Source organism: Quercus suber, unplaced genomic scaffold, assembly GCF_002906115.3.
Source record: "Quercus suber isolate HL8 unplaced genomic scaffold, Cork oak 2.0 scaffold_75, whole genome shotgun sequence".
Lineage (NCBI taxonomy): Eukaryota > Viridiplantae > Streptophyta > Magnoliopsida > Fagales > Fagaceae > Quercus > Quercus suber.
The window spans coordinates 581,973-589,055 of NW_027069540.1; the positions used below are offsets into that span (position 1 = coordinate 581,973).

The window sequence follows — 7,083 nt, forward strand, 5'->3', positions numbered from 1 at the left end:
AATGCAAATTTGGATATTATATATAAAACTGAGCGATTAAAATAATTTTAATAGTTATATTCACTGTTGTAAAAATCAGATTGAATCGGTAGGTTTAACCGAGAACTGGACCCAAAATCGAGAAAGAATCGGGCTCTTTTCAAATCTTTAACCATTTTGATTTTTAAAACTATGGTTATATTAATTAATTCTTCATTTTTGGGTCTTTTTTTTTTTAATACAAAATAGAAATTCTATTATAACATAATCTATGTGTATATGTATATGAAGCTCCCTCTTGGAGATTTAAACCCCGACCCTTACCTTCCACACTCTACAAGTATTTATACTTGTGGAGTGACTATCGCACCAAGGGTATGCGGTAGTCTTTGTGTTAAATTGGTTGAAATAGGTTGTCTTTGTGTTAACTTAATACATGTTCATTAATAAATGGGTTGTATTAGAGTTGAGTGGTTTTAATTTTTAAGCTTTAACTCAATTATAAATGGGTTGGATTAAGATTGACCAATATAATTGAATGCGGTAGTCTTTGTGTTAAATTGGTTGAAATGGGTTGTCTTTGTGTTAACTTAATACATGTTCATTAATAAATGGGTTGTATTAGAGTTGAGTGGTTTTAATTTTTAAGCTTTAACTCAATTATAAATGGGTTGGATTAAGATTGACCAATATAATTGAATACCCTTGTCTTGATACAACACGAATACAACCCACTAACACAAATCACCACTTTTTGCATTAACACCCAACTCAATTGGGCCCACCACAACATAAAAGACGCAAGGATGGGCATGAAAAATTCATTGAAATTCTCTCTCTCAATAGCCTTATTTTGTTAGAATTGAGGTACCATAGAAGGAAGCCCAAGTGATCAATTTGGTTCAAGCTCAACCCACCAAAGTCATAGCCGTTGGCCCATATGCATAGCTATAAGAGAAAAAAGACATTCCCCCAAACAACACAACACTCAGCTTACAGTGTCTCTGCAGAATCTCTCTCTCTCTCTCTCTCTCTCTCTCTCTCTCTCTCTGTTTCTCTCTTAACGCCAAATGCCAATTCCATGGACTACACAAACAGGTGGACTTCACAGCAGCAGCAACAACAACAAATCTCACTAAACCCTAACCCTAATTCTAACCATAATTCTTCAATTTCAAAAGCACAGTTGTACCACTACCCACTACCACAACCCTCCTCCTCTCACCTCACAAGCCCTAACCTTTTCCTCTCTTTTCCTCAGCCAGTGCTTCCCTCCGCCTCTGACTCACTCCTCCACCCACCTGGCACCGACCCTTTTGCCAATTCGGGTCTCTACCCATCAACCCATGTCGGACCCGGATCCCATGTTCAATTTCCTGAGGACCCAAATGCAGCTTCGAAGAATTGGGTTTACAAACAAGCTGAACCCATCAGATATGATTCTATACCTGTAAGTGCCTTTTTCTACTTTTTTTTTTGGGCTTACTTTAATTTAATTTGTATTGAGCCATTGGTGTGAATTTTGGGTTTTTTGAGTGCAATTTGGTTTTTGTTTTGTGGTTTGGTGTAGTGATGTTGGTTTTATTGGAAATGGGGTTTTGAGGCTGTTTTGTTATGTGGGGTTGTGTTTAATAAAGTGGGTTTATGGAGGTTTTGTGATATATATTGCTACAGTGACATAGTCTGACTGATGGTTATTGTGTGCCTATTGTGGTGATGTGTTTGGTGAGAGAAATTTAAGTTTTTGTACGTTGAATGGCTTTCTTGGTTGAGTAGAAAAGTAGATAGTATTATTTATAGTGGTTTTCAATTGTTGTTTGAGGACTTATGTTGTGTCCAGTTTATGTGTGTTTGCATGCTTGGGTACATGTATATGAACAGAAAAAAGAGGAAGAAAAGAAGTGAATTTATGGTGTGGTGAGGAGAGAACAAGGGTTTAAGAAGAAATTCCAACAGCATACAATGTTATTATTATTATTTTTTTTTTAATTTAAAAAAAATAATAGAATTGAAGTTTGAACAATCAAATATCAATTTTTAGGCTTAAAGAGATCAAGTTGTATTCAAATATGAAATTTCATTTAATAGATAGATATTTATAATAGCCTTTAGTAACATCTCATCCTTCAGTTTACATATAACCATTAAATCCACTTGTAAGCAATTAAATCCCAATTATCTAATTTCATTAAAAGTTATATGCTAGTCACATGATGTTTTAAATTACTAAAGGCGTACGGCTCATGACCATGAATACTATGCCTTTAGTATAAACTGCTTAACCCATCAAGGGTGAAAGCCCTTGGATTACCCTGCAAAGGTTTTATTGGCTAGAGGCGAGTCTAAAGGACTCTTCTTTAGAAGAGTTACCTACATTATCCCCTCCCCCCACACCCCCCCCCCCATTTGCTCAAAAGCACGCTTTCCAGCCTTCCAACATACCATTTATCATTGTTCACTATCCCTACAAGTGTGGCTAATAGGATTGAGAAATTGCGAAGGGATTTTCTATGGGGTGGTATGGGGGATAAATCCAAGCTGCATTTGCTGGGTTGGCATATGCTGTGTACTCCTATGGGTTATGCCTTGTTGGGGAAATGCTTGTGGCGGTTTGGGATGGAGGAGACAAGGCTATGGAGGCGTGTGATAGCTTTGAAGTTCGGGGAAGAATGGGGGATGGACTTCTAAGTTGAATATGGGACCCTATGGTTGTGGTTTGTGGAGAAGCATTAGGATGAAATGGGATTGTTTTCCTAGATATATTCGATATGAGGTGGGAATGGGGAATTGGGTGCTGTTTTCGCTGGGTTGCTAGTGTGGAGATCAACCTGTTAAAGAAGCTTTTTTGGTCTTGTATGAGAATGCTACTAATTGGGAAGCTTCAGTGGAGTCTTTATTGGTGAGGCCGCAAGGGGGAGAGGAGGAGCTGGGATGTTTGGTTCCATCGTGATTTTAATGACAAAGAAATGGAATTGGTGTTGGCTTTTCTTCATATCTTGGAGTCTAATATTCCTCCTGAGGTGGAGATAGGATGAGGTGGAAGTATCTAGAGAGAGAGAGAAACGTGCATACGTTTGAAGATGTGGAGAACTCGAGGGAGCAGCTTCTTGCGTCATTTATATTGCCCTTATTTGATTGGTCTTGGGCTTGGGAACTCACAGCTGGTGATTCTCTCCTGATGATTATAGCTTCCCTTAATTCTTGTACATAATTTTGAGTTTTTGTTGTATTCTCTTCGTTGCTTCATGAAAAAATCCATGAAGTAGTTTTTTAATGAAGTTTTATCTTATATTTCCAAAAAGAAAAAATGTATTAAAAAACAATTATTTTGTGTTTTTTCTTCTATTTATATTTTGTTAATATTGAATATATGCTAGTTTTATTTTTATGTATTAATTTAGTTTTTATTTTAGTATATTTCTCATTTTCAAATGGTGATTTCCCCCTCCCCTCTCCCCACCCACCCACCCACCCCACCCCCCACACACACATACCTGGCCCTCCAAAGATGAAATCTGGTTCCGTCCCTAGTTCTAAGAAGTCTACTTTGTCAAAATAAAGGCATGCATATTGAGTTTCATGGCCACGTTAAAGTTTTCTTGATTCCATTTTTTTACCAGTTTTCACAATTGTTATGCTATAATATTAGTAATTCTTTAGTAAATCTCTTACCTATCAAAAAAATAAAAAATTCTTTAGTAAATCTCTCATGTTTCCATGGGGTGTGGATGAGATAGAGTCTCTTCTTCAATAAAACTTATTACTTATTAAAAAATAAAAATATATTGCTATAATCTTATATTTTGCTCTTCTTATTCCGTATCTTTTGCTCTTTTCTATTTTGTTCACAAGCTCGCATAAAAAATATGAACTTGCCTTTTCTTTATGTTTGCGATTTATGCAATGTGGTGTACTTCCTTATAATATTGGGTTGGTTCAGTTGATAACTATATTTTGTTGGGTAGGAACTGTGCAGTAAAATTCATATATGGTACATGCTGTTTAGTCATCTCAATGGGGTATTATAGGTTGTAGCCACTAAATACAGCAATAAGATGTATTGATGGTTTCTTACAGCAATAGCTATTGGAATTTAGAAATAAAATGTGGAGCTGTGATAGAATCGTACTAGTACTTTGTTTCTATTTTAATCCATCTTGTTTATTATGTAGGCTGACTTAGTGGCCCTTAATGGGGTTGGGCCATATATTGCTGCTGTTAAGTCTCAGATTAGCAGCACTTGGAAAAAATTCCCTGTGAAAAATAAGGTTGTTCAATCTGCATGGTGTTCAGTATGCAAAATCAATTGTAACAGCAATGATGTCTACGTCAAACACCTATCTGGAAAGAAACACCAGAAGAATATGGAGAAACAGNACAAAAAAAAAAAAATTATAATAAAGGGATACAAAAAGGATATAGATAAATAAAAGACAATGAACTAATGGGCCTCTTTTCTTTGGTCTTAAATCCTCCCACATCAGGGTTAGAGAAGAATCATCCTTGAGTTTGGATTCAATTTTCCACGATCTATTAGAATCCCAAATAATATTTTCCGTGATTCTTTTCATGTTAAGTATATCAAGAAAAAATCTTCTTTGCCTTTTTTTTTTTTTGATAGGTAATAGATATTTTCATTAATAAAAAAGTACATCATGTTCACAATGATGAAGAGACTGTACTTGAGAAAAATCTTCTTAGCCTTAATATGCCAATAAGAACTTGTACGGTTGTACCTAACAAGTTGGTGAACCTTTCTTGAATTTACCATCTTTTGGCACCATACAACTTTATTCAAAAAATTTCTCTAGCTTATCCTTGCATCTCTTGATTCTTTTTGAATTGAGTATTGCTTTTATGAGTTCTTCCCAAATACAATCAAATATCAATTTCTACGCTCAATGAGCTCAAGACCTTTTAAAATACTGAAGGAGTAAAAAAAAACATATAGATGAATAAAAGAAAATGGACTGATAGGTCATTTTTTCCTTGTGTTAACTTCTCCTGCATCAGTCTAACTGAACATGGTATGTCCCATAAATTCTCTTGTATATCCATTGTGAAAAGTTACAGTCTTTTTTTTTTTTTTTTGAAACCTATATTGATTGATTTGCAGGCTAGCAATTCTTTGCATGAGAATTCAATTGCGTCCTCTAGTTCAAATTCTTTATGGAATAACTATTGGACAAATCAGCATTTGACAAACGATGCCACAGAAATAGTACCAAAGCAAACTAAGTTTGTTCAGTCCATGCGGTGTGAGGTCTGCAAAATTGATTGCAATAGCAAAGAGGTTTATGAAAAACACATGCGGGAAAGAAGCACTTGAGGAATTTGCAAGCACAAGTACCAAGAAGCAGTATAGATGGACAAGTGATATTTGGGGCTTCAGGTGGAGCTGCGGGTGAGGACTTGGGGACAAAGAAACAGAAGCTTTTGAATGGTGATGCTGCAGCTGATTCTGTCAGGGTATGCACAATATGCAATGTTACTTGCAATAACCAAGAAGTGTTTAATAAACATCTGGCTGGGAAAAGAAATGCTTCTCAGGTAAATTAAGCAGTTAACTAATGTTCTGCAGGATTAACTTTTGTACAGTATTTATCATTTACTTTGCCTTTCTAGATTCTGCTGCCCCACCAACCACTGTATTTTTGCATTTATGGAAATACATATTCTTTTGTGGCTTTTGTAAATTACTAGAGTTACTTTCTTATATTGAGTTATGATTTAGAATTCATGTATTCAAATAATTTTCTGGATCTGCTTTTGGAATTTATTTAGGCAATCCTTTTCCAGTTCTTCTCTTAATGTTGATTGCAACTTCACAAATTTACAAGTATTATCTGTGATTCAATTCATGGTATAAAATAGAGAAATAAAATATATGATCTGTCTATCATGTTGTATGCAAACAATGAGTCATCTTAGATACATTAAGTTATCTTATGCAGGTCCTATAGATATTGCATTGCTAGAACTACTATTGGAGTTTCATTTTAAAATCTTTTGTTTTGTGTCCTCTGTTGTTAAGTAATCATTCCGTGTTGTCATTTGGCAGAACTAATTGTCTAAAAAGTACTTTTAGTTTATGTCTACATTGTCAAAGGGAATATGTGTGTTTAATTGAAAAGCCACATTTAAATTTCTTGCGTTTGGTACAAAAAGTAAAAGACATTTCATATTAAATGCCACATTTAGCCTCTTTGAGTTGCTCTCATCTTCACCTTGAATTGGTGATGCAGTTATTTCCTGCAAGTCAACATCAGTGTGTATCAAACTTGCCTTTATCATATATCCATGTCATGTGACTAAAAGTGTCTAAGCAGAGAAAGGCCTACTCTTAGATCACTGCGCCCTCCTGTGCCCAAATTTAATTTTTGTAAATAATATATAACATCTGATTATATATATCTAAAAGTGTAAAACTTTGGCTGAAAATTATGCTGACCCCACTAAGAAATGAATGTTGACTCAAAAAATAAAATGGCTCCCAAAGTGAAAAAGACCTTTTACTTTAAACAAAAGTGTTGCGGGCCTGACACTCACTAACTCGTCCATGGTTGACCACTGATCACTGACCTCAAAGTCCTGAATTGGTGGTATGGAGGAGAGCAATTACTGCAAGAATTTTATTTTTTATTTTTTATTTTCCCTTCGTCTCCAACACTAATTGATTTTGTAAGAAGTTGAGCCTTGGTGTGATATCAAGTGCCTTTCATCAAAAGTGACAGGTTGCAGGTTCAAGCTTGGAAATCAACCTCTCCAATAAATTGGGGTTTAGGCTGCTTACCATGACCCCTCTTAGACTTTGCAAAAGTGGGAGTTTTGTGCACTAGGTACGACTAATTTGATTTTCTAGTTAGAAGAATATTGGAAATATTTACTTACTTATCAAACCAGGAAAAAAGGGGGGGGGGGAAACACCAGAAGAATATGGAGAAACAGTCGAAATCAAAGAATGAAGTCAGTGCCCCTGCCTCAAATGCTCTTCCCGCCCCAACAAATCCAATAATTGGACCAGTGGAAAACCCAGATGCCAATAAGGGCAAAGCTGTTGCAAAAAATTCATCGAACAACGTAGCTGAGTCACAGGCACCAAGA

At 35.6% G+C, this 7,083-nt stretch overlaps 1 non-coding gene across 2 annotated transcripts; it reads left to right on the top strand.

The window, feature by feature from the left end:
- Positions 1-867: 867 nt before the first annotated feature.
- On the top strand, positions 868-6,861 carry LOC112029653 (uncharacterized). 2 transcript variants are annotated; one of them, XR_010628961.1, is made up of 3 exons: positions 945-1,429; positions 5,096-5,529; positions 6,708-6,861. It is a non-coding gene; the product is annotated as an uncharacterized LOC112029653 (transcript). The 2 variants fall into 2 exon arrangements; XR_010628960.1 differs by lacking the exon at positions 6,708-6,861 and having other exon boundaries at positions 868-1,429; positions 5,096-5,675.
- Positions 6,862-7,083: the final 222 nt, after the last annotated feature.